The sequence below is a fragment of the Erpetoichthys calabaricus genome, chromosome 17 (genome assembly GCF_900747795.2).
Source record: "Erpetoichthys calabaricus chromosome 17, fErpCal1.3, whole genome shotgun sequence".
NCBI lineage: Eukaryota > Metazoa > Chordata > Cladistia > Polypteriformes > Polypteridae > Erpetoichthys > Erpetoichthys calabaricus.
The window spans coordinates 66,191,401-66,205,444 of NC_041410.2; positions in this window are offsets into that span (position 1 = coordinate 66,191,401).

Here is a 14,044-nt window from a genome sequence, read left to right on the forward strand (position 1 = left end):
AACCTTTTAAAATCCATCTTCACCTCAGTCAAGTATAATAAACCCTATGGTAATTTTCACTCAGATTTTTATATTGTGCATCTGTTCAATTGATAAGGTTATAGAGATGTTCACTTATTTTATTATTGTATTTTATTTTGTTCTTCTCTCTGGAGTAGGGATACCTCATCTACTGCTGCCAGGTATCCCAATGGGGGGCACAGTGTAAGTTAAATCCACATTCACTAGTACTACACTTCAGGTCATTGCTGTGACACCTACTGCAGTTATGTACTGATCAATGGCAGGATTCATTATTCTGTAGTGCATTTCTGGAGCAAAAATATTGTGTAAGTGTTGTTTAAAAATAAAATCAATATATTTTGTTCTCCAGACAAAGCCTTGCCCCTTCTCATTATTATAAAATATACTTTTACTCTTGGTATTTGAGTACTTTTGAAAGCACATACGTTTTTTACTTTTGCTTTTGAGTCAACAATATGACAACTGATAAAGTGTGTATGTTTTGTTTTAAAGCTTTAAATCACTATGTAAGCATAGAACAATGAGTCTGATCTGTGCAGGGTAAGTTATACTATTTCCTTCTCCAGTATTTATGTATCTGTACATCTGGTTAATATGTGGGGGCAAATGTGATTCTAATAGGCAAATGAGCTCTTCTTCTTTGCTTCTTTGCTATGATCATTTAATTGTTCATTTATTTTAACTAACTAACTAACTAGCTCCAACACAGGGTCATGTGGAGTTTAAGTGTATTTAACATCATCAGATCACTGCAGGACCCATGCACATATTCAGTCATACTGGAAAGATTAGGACTCATCAATCATCCAATATTAAGTATCCTTTGGATGGTGAAGTAACTAGAGGAGCTGAAGAAAGCTCACATAGACACAGGAAGAGCACCTAAACAGAACTCAGCTAGTGTCCTGGCTGTGATATAAACTAAGGACTCTAGTATTATAAGATAGCAGTACTAACCACTGTGCCAACTTTGATTTGAACACATTATTAAAGATACAAAGAAAGTAAAAATGCTGTATGTTGAAGCACACTCTTTGAAAATGTATATGTCAAAATCTGTACACTCAATTAATGTAGATATTTGAGCATATTACAACAGAGATTGATATATAATGCCCACATAATATATAAGACATATATGGTAGAAATCACACCCATAGGATGCTGGAAAGGTGGAAACTTGAAAATATTAATTCTTAATATATTTCTGCTCAAAATCTTGTGACCTGTACTGCCTACGACTAATTTATTATTTATATTTGATCAAGAGGTGTGTCATTGTTTAAAGTTGCTTGCACCTTACTATTCTAATTATCTGTATCTGTTTATAGGTATACAAACACAACATGAAGGTTTTCAGCAAGTAATACTATTAAAAAACACACTTCTGCTGAACAACTTTCTGCTTCTACAGGTGCAATGAGAAGTCAAGAAAAATGACACATTTTATTGGCTAACTGAACAGATTACAAATGCAAGCTTATGAGGCAGCGAAGGCCCCTTCCTCAGGCAAGATGTAATCCTTCTACGGTTGTAAGATAATGAAGAAGCCCTTTTCAAAGACTGGCCCTTCTGCTGACATATTAACCTGTCTTTCTGTCTGAAAAATAATCAGATTTAGATGTCTTCTACTAACATACAAGACTGTACAGTCCAATACTAAAATTACTCACCACCACTGCTTGCTCATGTTAACATGAGACGCAAGTGATCTTCTAATAGATATCTCCTCTGTCTTCTGAAACTCTGCTATAAAACTGTTGTTGAATGCTCACTAACAATCTGTAGCTCCAAATATATGGAACTCTCTTATTTGCCCATTAAGACACTGCTAATCACATTATTCAAATCTAACCTCATAAGGCAGAATTTCTCATCGGCATTTCTGGCCTTCTCTTTGCAGAGGATTGTTTTACAATTGATTATTTTTTCACAAAGCAGACTAATTCTCGCTCTGTTGAGTTATTGGTTAATATTTACTGTCCATTTATATCTGTGAACATTCAGTTTATTGATTTAATTTTGACCTGATCCCATGAGTCTTTAGGAAGTATCATTCTAAATCCTCCTGTCATTCAAAGACTATGCTTTCAGGGTATGGCACCTTTTTGTTAAGACAGGGTTCAAACCCCTTATTTATTTATATTGCTTTGTTTCACCTTGTTATTTAATTTTTAGTGTGTCATTTATATTTTGGTTATCTACAGATATTGTATCTACTATCAAAGCATTCAGAAGAAAATGATGTTTATCTTCTTTTTTCAATGATCCTATTGCTGAACAATGCCCTCCTATATGTTTTTGTGTATTCATGTTATGAGATTACCTATGACATGCACCTAACCTGTAATGTACAAACTAATCTCTTAGGTTGATATCTAAATGGAGGACACAAAGAAATGTGAAAACCAACTATGCATCTGTTCCCTGCTTCCTGTCTCACTGTCCATGCTGTACACTGCATATTTTACTCATGGTACCACTATAGCAGACTGCTAACTGGGCCTTCTTTATTTTCAGACCATAATTTCAACCACATCTATAACCAATAGAGGGCTTGTCAAGGGCATTGTCAACTGCCATTTGTGCAGTTAAGGGACTACAGTTAGACTATGGTTGAATGATCTTGCCATCTGGCAGCACTAGTAGTAGTCAGATAAAAACACTAGCTTTAAGCTTTCACTTAAAAATTATATTTATTTGCATCAATACCAATATCAGTAAATATAAAGCAATACATAGAAATATACAACATAGGTGGATTATATCTTCTATCTTCTATATCTGTTTATATAAAATAAGAGTAACACTTATTAGTATTCATTTTAAATGCATCAGGCTCTGTAATGAAAGCAAAATGCTGTTAAAATTAAAACACTACAGCCCCAATAAAACTCTCTACCAGATCAGAGTGGTTTAAGGTTTTCATTCCAACCAGTTTCTTAATTGGAAGCCGATTCTTGCTGTTAAAATAACGATCTATTTGTACATTTGGTTTGCTCTTCCTCTCGCTCTCCTGCATTAAATATCTATAATACTGTATAATTTATATTATTGAGAAGATGAACAAATATTTTGTAGATTTGTGCCCCTGTGGCATTTCTCAACACATCTTATCATATACATTTATTAATACTGTATTTTAGTTGCTTTGTGATGAATATACATAGGTATGGATGATGTCAAGTTAAGTGTTTAGCTGTCCTTAGATTCATTTGTGTCTTGTTTTTAGGTTTCAAAAAGGAGTTCATATTCCTGAATCTTAAGATGCTAATAATTTACAACATAATAAAGAAATAATAAATATGGAATGTTTTAAAAAAAATCTTTCAGAATTTCAGTTGCATTACTTGAAACAAACAGTCTTTAACAAGATCAGTTAGGCAGGAACAGTTTAAAGAATTAGTTGAAATGAACATTGTCATAGTCTTTAGAAAATGAGTCAAAAGCCACTTGACAACATCTGCATTTCATTTTCCATTCTTTTGCTACAGGCTAACCAGGTCTGTCCAGATTTCTTTAGTCCTAGCAACAGTCTAGAGTTCCTTTTTGGGAATTCCCAGGTGCAGTCAGATATAAGATCCCAGTACTTTTTCTGCCTGCCCTGAATCCTCTGATTATGCAAATCATTTCCTCCATACATTTCATTGGGATAAGTATACAAATGTTTGTAGTTTGTTTGATGTAATCAACAAACAAGTAACACATCCTTAGGCATGTATAATGTACTGAAAAACACTTTGATACAGGTCATTGTTATATTACTGCCAGGGTTTATTCCCTTGCTTTTATTTATTTTTTGTGTTTTTGTTAGCTTTGAATATTTTTTCACATTTCTTTGTTATTCATTAATTACGTACAGTCAGTTTTAAATAGATTATTATTTACTATCTATGTATAATGAGGCATTCTCTTATATACCTTGCATATTGTGGGTGAAACACCTCAAGGGGCAGACTCACTATGATGTCACTGCTGTTGCTGAGTCCTTAGCTTTTATCTTCCAAAAACAGAGAGCAGATGCTTCAGTGGACCACTGTCATTTCTTAGAGTGTCTTTGTAAGAGCTGTCTGTGAATTCTTGCTTCTGTTTTGTGGATACTGTCGTTTGGATTGAGTATTGGTACTTGTTTGCTTTGGGTTTCCTTTTAGGCAAATACTTTTTGCAACATTCTGCCCTTTTTGACATTTTTGTTCTAAATAAACTTTTGCATTTATAAAGATAATCTTGTGGCTTTGTCCTTCACAACCCAAGGTTTTGATGGGCCCTTTCCCTAAAAGGACATTTATTGTATTTGTGGTATAGTTTGTGACAATTAAATAGATATTTTGAACTGTGAAAGCTGGTGTCCTTGTTGGTCAAAGTAGTCTAAAATCTCCGTGTGGAGTTGGGAGGTCAGACTGTTTGGGGTGAGACCTATTCTAGGCAGGATGGGAAGGCATGGTAACTCAGGTTTGATCATAAGTCTTCTCTATGTCCACAAATGACAAGCAGGCAGAATTGGCCAGTTCCCACATTTTCAGAAGTTGCATGCAAGGACAAAAGTCAGGAAAGAATCTGAATTGCTATGCATGACGCTCAAGGTAAATGGTTGGTATCAGTGTTCTTTTCAGGCTTTTACCTGAAATCTAAACAGGAGGATCCCTTAGAAACTGAATCACCAAACCTGGTGTCTTGTTTTGAAAATAAGAACTGTTGTTCTAGGATACCAATACAGAGGTAATAAACCCATCTTCCACATAGTATTGAAGAGTGGCATTAATCAAGACACTCCTATAACACTCAGTGTTTTTATATGAACACATTTCATTCACTCCTTTAACTCTGCTTTTTGTGGAACTATGTAATGACAACGGTGAACTCACTCACAGAAATAAATGGACTAAATGCTTCTTACATTGACTTCTCTGATTAAACATGTCCAACTGGATCATAACTTCCTTGAACTGTTCATTCAATTTCTCAACAGCGTTTCCACTGTTCAAAATTTCCTGTTGTGAGTTTAGAAGAGCCTAGGAAATATTTTGCCAGACCTTTCTGTATCACTGACTGAAACCTATAAAACTATAAAAGACCACCACCTACTTGCTGGTGACTGTGTCCAATACAAAAGGTAAGCTTGGATTGGGTGGCACAAGCACTGGGGCCCAGCATTACAAAACAGATACGGTAGTAGCCAAGGGCAGCTTAAGAGTATATCACACACCTAGGCAGACTCAACCCGTGGAGAGGATCCCAACAGGGCTGTATCCAACTCCAACTCCCATGGAGCCCTGCGGGAGTCCGAGGCACCGCTGCAACCCAGAGGGGCTGCTCCAGGGAGGTAATGCTCTGGATATGCTCATTCCCCTGGTCCTTCCAGTGTGAAGATGTCCCAACCATACACCACAAGATTATGGAAGAGACATACCTAGATCAGGGAGAGGTGTGTTTCTAGGATTTCCAGTTATCAGGGTCTTAGCCCCAACTTTGATTGTTGCATGCAGTTTATATGTAAAGTAGAACCTCTGGTCACAAACGTTTCCGAACACGTACTGTTCTGCACCACATCTTGTTAGTTGAGACTTGAGATTTGTTGAACTGTGCTCCCCCGTCATCTTGTCATTTATTAACACACCAGTCAGTCACGTCCCACACTCACAGTGGCACTATACAAGTCTATAAAACTCACGTAAAGCACGTAGGTCCTATAATAAACATTTGAATACAATACACCCCATGTGTCTCACGTAGGCACCCTTTTATCTCTTGTTTCATCCATTCATCCATCCATCCATTGTCTCCCGCTTATCCGAGGTCGGGTCGCGGGGGCAGCAGCTTGAGCAGAGATGCCCAGACTTCCCTCTCCCCGGCCACTTCTTCTAGCTCTTCCGGGAGAATCCCAAGGCGTTCCCAGGCCAGTCGAGAGACATAGTCCCTCCAATGTGTCCTGGGTCTTCCCCGGGGCCTCCTCCCAGTTAGACGTGCCCGGAACACCTCACCAGGGAGGCGTCCAGGAGGCATCCTGATCAGATGCCCGAGCCACCTCATCTGACTCCTCTTGATGCGGAGGAGCAGCGGCTCTACTCTGAGCCCCTCCCGGATGACTGAGCTTCTCACCCTATCTTTAAGGGAAAGCCCAGACACCCTGCAGAGGAAACTCATTTCAGCCGCTTGTATTCGCGATCTCGTTCTTTCGGTCACTACCCATAGTTCATGACCATAGGTGAGGGTAGGAACATAGATCGACTGGTAAATTGAGAGCTTTGCCTTGCGGCTCAGCTCCTTTTTCACCACGACAGACCGATGCAGAGCCCGCATTACTGCGGATGCCGCACCGATCCGCCTGTCGATCTCACGCTCCATTCTTCCCTCACTCGTGAACAAGACCCAGAGATACTTGAACTCCTCCACTTGGGGCAGGATCTCGCTACCAACCCTGAGAGGGCACTCCACCCTTTTCCGGCTGAGGACCATGGTCTCGGATTTGGAGGTGCTGATTCTCATCCCAGCCGCTTCACACTCGGCTGCGAACCGATCCAGAGAGAGCTGAAGATCACGGCCTGATGAAGCAAACAGGACAACATCATCTGAAAAAAGCAGTGACCCAATCCTGAGCCCACCAAACCGGACCCCCTCAACGCCCTGGCTGCACCTAGAAATTCTGTCCATAAAAGTTATGAACAGAATTGGTGACAAAGGGCAGCCCTGGCGGAGTCCAACTCTCACTGGAAACAGGTTCGACTTACTGCCGGCAATGCGGACCAGGATCTGGCACCGATCGTACAGGGACCGAACAGCCCTTATCAGGGGGGCCTGTACCCCATACTCTCGGAGTACCCCCCACAGGATTCCCCGAGGGACACGGTCGAATGCCTTTTCCAAGTCCACAAAACACATGTAGACTGGTTGGGCAAACTCCCATGCACCCTCCAGGACCCTGCTAAGGGTATAGAGCTGGTCCACTGTTCCGCGACCAGGACGAAAACCACACTGTTCCTCCTGAATCCGAGGCTCGACTATCCGACGGACCCTCCTCTCCAGGACCCCTGAATAGACTTTTCCAGGGAGGCTGAGGAGTGTGATCCCTCTGTAGTTGGAACACACCCTCCGATCCCCCTTCTTAAAGAGGGGGACTACCACCCCGGTCTGCCAATCCAGAGGCACTGTCCCTGATGTCCATGCGATGTTGCAGAGGCGTGTCAACCAAGACAGTCCTACAACATCCAGAGCCTTGAGGAACTCCGGGCGTATCTCATCCACCCCCAGGACCCTGCCACCAAGGAGTTTTATGACCACCTCGGTGACCTCAGTCCCAGAGATGGGGGAGCCCACCTCTGAGTCCCCAGGCTCTGCTTCCTCATTGGAAGGCATGTTAATGGGATTGAGGAGGTCTTCGAAGTACTCCCCCCACCGACCCACAACGTCCCGAGTCGAGGTCAGCAGCGCACCATCCCCACCATATACAGTGTTGACACTGCACTGCTTCCCCTTCCTGAGACGCCGGATGGTGGACCAGAATCTCCTCGAAGCCGTCCGAAAGTCGTTCTCCATGGCCTTCCCAAACTCCTCCCACGCCTGAGTTTTTGCCTCAGCAACCACCAAAGCCGCATTCCGCTTGGCCTGCCGGTACCTATCAGCTGCCTCCAGGGTCCCACAGGACAAAAGGGTCCTGTAGGACTCCTTCTTCAGCTTGACGGCATCCTTCACCGCCGGTGTCCACCAACGGGTTCGGGGATTGCCGCCACGACAGGCACCGACCACCTTACGGCCACAGCTCCAGTCAGCTGCCTCAACAATAGAGGCACGGAACATGGCCCATTCGGACTCAATGTCCCCCACCTCCCTCGTCTCTTGTTTCAGTCACGTGCAAAACGTATCTTTAGGGTATATAAACCCCTGGGTCTGGTTAGTTGTGGTATTCAGCAATTTGAACCTCTGTCTACGCGCTTCTCTTTGTCTTGATCCAACCGTGGAAATCGCTCGCCTTGTAAGTGTCTTTTAAAGCTTTACTGTTTAATGTACACTGTCTGCTATGTACTGCATTGCTTTGTAAATCATTCTTTATTGTCTTTGATTGTACACCTGTAAATGCCTGTATGTTCATTTTGTATATATTTCAGTTTACAACGAGGTACGTCCAGTAAAAGCCTTCAAGAAAACTTGCTCACCCATTGTCATTTTTTATGTGAATGCGCCGAGTTGTTTAAGCTCTCTGTAGCCACGCTGCATGGACAGCGCGGAGTGAGGCACAAAATGTACAAATCGGGTTACGATCAAAAAGTATGCCAAAATTTTGCATCTGTTCATGACCACATGCTCTGGTGGCGAACAAAAACACTGGCCGCCAGTTTCCCTACACGCATTTGTAAGCGCCAATGATTTCCCATTCTCCGTCTCCCATTTTCTTTTGTTTGCGTACATAGGCCCTAACAAAGTAGCTGATGTTGCAAAAGGAGTTACAATGTTAACCAAGCAGAGGCTTCAAGTGCTGGAAGAGGTGGAAAAACTGTTGCTAGTGCGGTTGAACGAGAAGCAACTTGCAGGTGATAGCGTAAGCGAGGCAATCATATGCAAGAAAGCCAGGAAGATTCATGCCGATTTGCTGAAAAAAAATCCTTCTTCGAGTGGCGAAGGTGAGGAATTTAAAGCCAGTAGAGGATGGTTTGAAAAGTTTTGCAAGTGAAGTGGCATTTAATTTTTTTTCCCTGTGCTTAAAACTGTTAAAAGTGTATACAGCGTAGTTCGTAAGGGTCTAGCGCAAACTCTTACAGTGTTAGTTTTCTCTGTTGTTCAAGGTTTTCTCAGTGTTATTCAATGTTTTTACATTGAGTTTACTATTACACTGTGCATTCTATGGTACTAGGGGGCTCCGCCCCCTGCTCGCTTCGCTCGCCAACCCCTGGCGTTGGGGCATGACAAAGAGTGAGATGTATGAATTAGATATAGAATAGCGTGCAGGTTTGGATGATGCCTATATAAATAAAAAATAGAGCGTTTGGCATAGAGTAATGTTTTATTGGAATATTTCTTTGTATACAACATTAGTAGTAAAGATGTTGTCTTGTCTTTGAATGAGTCTTCCTTGGCATGGATCATTTATAACTTTAACTTTAACGTCAGATGAACGTCGAACACGTGAGAAGGCAACATAAAGTTGTCCATGTCCAAAAACGGGTTCAGAGAGGTAGATGCCAACCTTGTCCATGGCTTGTCCTTGTGATTTGTTGATGCTCATGGCAAATGCAGGTTTAATGGGGAACTGTCGGCGTTTCAATGTAAAAGGTAAATCCAGGTCAGAACTCGTAAGGTCAATTCTAGGAATGAGAACAGTATTGTTAGCATGTGATTCTGTAAGAACTGTTGCTTGAATAACACCGTTTTTAAGGGTAAGGTTGTGTTGTGGTCATCCGTCTGGGTTAATAGTGTTCAAATATTCTAAGGGTAAATTCAGATGTTCATTGTCGTCATCAGAGTCAACTTTGTCAGAGCTTAGAAAGAGCCGTGTCTCTCCAGGAAGTAATGAAATGACCTGGTTATCAATGTGATTAACATTAATATTTTTTGGACATAATATAGTGCGTTTTGTTAACCACATATGCGAAAGCAGTATGGGCCATTGCCTTTTGGTGGCCTGATATGTACTCCGGTAGATGCAAAAGCAAATGAACTATTGTATGCTCTAATGCAGTTCATAAAGTTTTTACTTTCAGGCACATCGTTAGTTAGAAGCTTCTGTAGATATTCAGGATATGAATGTAAAGGAGGCAGTCTAATCTGCCCCTTTTGACAACAATGTGTAAATTCATTATTTGTATTGCCAGTTGTTTCTTCTGGGAAGTTAAGTGAATGACAATGATTGCAAATGACATTCATTATTCCCAATGAATTTTCCTCAATATTATTATTGAAGGCGTTGTCAGCCAACTGGCGTAAGCGTTTAGCAGGTGTCTGTCGTTGATGTCCGCGACGGGCAGGTTTTGCTTGTGTCGTTTGAGTGCCGCGTTGTTGCATGTCCATTATTTGTGACGCGCTATTTTGGATTTTTAATTGATTCGCCCCCGCTTTGCCAAAAGTCCGTCTCAGTGTACGTCGTGTATTGTTTGTATCGAGCCTTGTCCATTTTTGTATGTCGGTCAGTTGAGCTTTCTGCTTTTGGAGTCTTGCTTGCTTGTTTTCTGGCAGGTCATATGCGCATTGTACACGTCTGCCTTCATTTATTCTGTCTCTTCGCTCCCTTTTTTTTATGCCTGAGACGCGAGCTCTTTCTTTTGAAATCGTGCTTGTTTCGATGCAGTACTTTGAGACGCGCGCTGTATGCGTCTACGTTCATTGTGTCTGTCCATTTGGGCACGTCTCTGTAACGGGGTTACTTGAGCTTTGCGTTTTTTGATCCGAGACATTTTTTCTCCTGGAGTTTCCGAAGCGCGTTGTATGCGCCCCCGTGTATTTTTTTGTTTCATTCGTGTTCGTGTGTTTGGTCCCGTTATCTGATCCGAATCGTTTTGTACCCGTGACCGTGTATTCATGACTTGTTTGTTCCTCAGCGTGCGAAATATGGATAAGTAATAAGGAGGATCGCACTCACTGTTAATATGGAGCCTTTTCTGCAGTTGAACGGTTAATAGTGCTTTATTGTAAGGAGATCCACCTATGCTGCCTAGTGTGAAGGTGTTGAGATGACGTATGTTTAATATGGACGTTTCCTTTAGAAATGTGGCTTTGGGTGTCACTTCTTATTGATGTGTGGGGGGGGGGGGTTGGTGAGGATTGTTGTTGCGCGAGCATCTTCTTTCTTTTTGTGTTCCAGGGGCTTGTTGAATCCCCCTCTTTGTGTGCGTCCCGTCCGTTGCTTGTAGGGTGTGTGGTGTGGTTTTTTGTTCTTTTTTTTTGTGTTCCATGGGCTTGTTAAATCCCCCTCTTGGTGTGTGTCCCGTCCGGTGCCTGTAGGGGGGGGGGGGGTGACATGCTGTTGTGCGCGAGCGTCTTCTTTTTTTTTGTGTGCTAGTTTCGTGTGCCATGGGTTTCGTTCTGCGCCTGCTTTTTTGACTACTTTTTTCTGTGCCTTTTCCTTTTTTCTGTGCTCCCGCCGCCTCATTTCTTTGACTCCTTTTTTCTGTGGTCTTGTCCGCCTCTCGCGGCCCCTCATCCGCTTCTCGCGGCCCCTCATTTCTTGGGGCGGCTGCGCAGTACGTCTTTTTGCGGCTACGGCCCATGGCCGGATGACCCTGCGTCCATCCGGTTTAGCATTCTCGGTTAGTAATATGGATAATTAACTATTTTTGTGCTTAAAATAATATATTTACATACAGTTCATACGGTCTGGAATGGATTAATTCTATTTACATACAATCTTATGGGGAAACTACGTTCGGGTCGCGACCAAATCGGGTCACATGCAGAGTTTTAGAATGAATTACGGTCGTGACCAGAGGTACCACTGTATATAGAATATTAAAATGTATATAGATACTGTATATATAGAATGCATATATATATATATATATATATATATATATATGTATATAGATACTGTATATATAGAATGCATACATATATATATATATTTTGTGACAGATAGGGGGTGCTATCACTCCCTTGAACCCTCTGATCAGACACCAGACACCAGATAAAAGTCCAATAATTGTATTTATTAGGACAATAATGTGCACCAAGCACCCTCCACTCCACAATACTCATAAATAAACACAAATCAATAATCAGTAAACAATCCTCCACTCCCAGATGCGTTGCCACCCTTCCTCCCAACTCAGCTCGTCCGTCTGGGATCTCTCACAGTCTTTTATAGTTCTCGACCTGGAAGTGCTTCTGAACCCTCAGTCCATGTGACTTCCTAGCACTTCCAGGTCAGATCAAAACTCTTCTTTCTCATCCCAGAAGCACGTCATTTCCTCTGTCACTGTGACTAAGACATACTTCCGGGTTATAGGTAAAATAGAAGTCTCTGGGCCTCCCTGCAGCGGCCCCTGGCGGCTCTGACATTATCCAGCAGGGCTGTACAGGAAAACTCCAATGTCCATGATGCCTTGTTGTAATTCGGGGCACCTCCACACCGCAGGGAGGGCTCCATCTGGCGGCCTGGGGGTATTGGCTGGGATGAATGGCCGGCAATATCCCATAATATATATATATATATATATATATATATATATATAAACTGCTCAATGCCAATCATTGTCGTGCACCAGGAGAAACCCAGGACCTACTGCGCCAGCATAGGGTCTGACAATGGTTCCAAGTATTTCATCCCAATATCTAATGGCAGTCATGGTGCTGTTGTCTAGCCTGTAGAGGTCTGTGCATCCCTCCATAGATATGCCTCCCAAGACCATCACTGTCCCACCACCAAACCGGTCATGCTGAACTATGTTACAGGCAGCATAACGTTCTCCATGGCTTCTCCAGACCCTTTCACGTCTGTCACATGTGCTCAGGGTGAACCTGCTCTCATATGTGAAAAGCACAGGGCGCCAGTGGTGGACCTGCCAATTCTGGTATTCTATGGCAAATGCCAATTGAGCTCCACAGCACTGGGCAGTGAGCACATGGCCACCCTCATGAAGTCTGTTTCTGATTGTTTGGTCAGAGATATTCATATCAGTGGCCTGCTGGAGGTCAGTTTGTAGGGCTCTGGCAGTATTCATCTTGTTCCTCCTTGCCCAAAGGGGCAGATAACGGTCCTGCTGATGGGTTAAGGACATTCTATGGCCCTGACCAGCTCTCCTAGAGTAACTGCCTGTCTCCTGGAATCTCCTCCATGCCCTTGAGACTGTTCTGGGAGACACAGCAAACCTTCTGGCAATGGTACGTATTGATGTGCCATCATGGAGAAGTTGGACGACCTGTGCAACCTCTGTAGGGTCCAGGTATCGCCTCACGCTACCAGTAGTGACACTGACCGTAACCAAATGCAAAACTAGTGAAAAAACAGTCAGAAAAGACGAGGAGGGAAAAATGTTAGTGGCCAACACATGTTAAACCATTCATGTTTTGGGGGTCGTCTCATTGTTGTCCCTCTAGTGCACCTGTTGTTAATTTCATTAACACCAAGGCAGCTGAAACTAATTAATAACCCCCCTGCTACCTAACTGACCAGAACAATATCCCAGAAATTTCATTGACTTGATGCTATACTCTGATTAAAAAGTGTTCCTTTAATTATTTTGAGCAGTATATATATACAGTATATATATATATATGGAAGAGAAGGTCTGTGATACGGTTTGCATATTTGCAGTTGGAGATCCACGAAGGGAGAAAAAAAAAAAACAAGAAATCAACAGCCGAAACACAAAACGTAGTTTATAGTATTCCATGCAATTCTTGCTCAGCGGTATACATAGGACAAACGTCAAAAAGAATTTCAACACGTGTACAGGAACATCACAACTCCGTGAGAAGAAAGGACGCACTATCTTTGATATATGCACATACTAAATCGACAGGACACACATTCAACTGGGACAACGTAAAAGTAAAATTTAAGGCCAGTACTAAAAGTGCCAGAGAGTTGGCCGAGTCTTGGCTATCAGATGAAAACGCCATCAACAGACACTTGGACATAAATCCTCCACCCCCCCACACCCCCCCCCCCCCCCGCCCCACTGAATGTGTTGCTATATATTGCCTTTGATTCTTGTAAGTCTAAGCATTATCCTCTGATGAAGACCCCTGATAGGGGTTGAAAGCTCAGGAATAAAACTATTTTATGATACGTGATTCGTTTTTTTCTCCCTTCGTGGATCTCCAACTGCAAATATATATATATATATATATATATATATATATGGTTGAAATAGTTTACTGTCAAATAAATGCAAAGAGTACGCGACACGTGTTTCGCCCTCATTCTGGGCTCATCAGGCGTACACACTCCGCTGCACTCCCTCTCGGGAATCACAAACTGAGGGCACCATGGCGGATGTTAGCAGATTGCTGGCCAACCACAAGCGTTACCTGGTAGGTAACCACCCATACAATCAGATTGTGACACAGACTTCGAATGCCGTGAATGTAATTA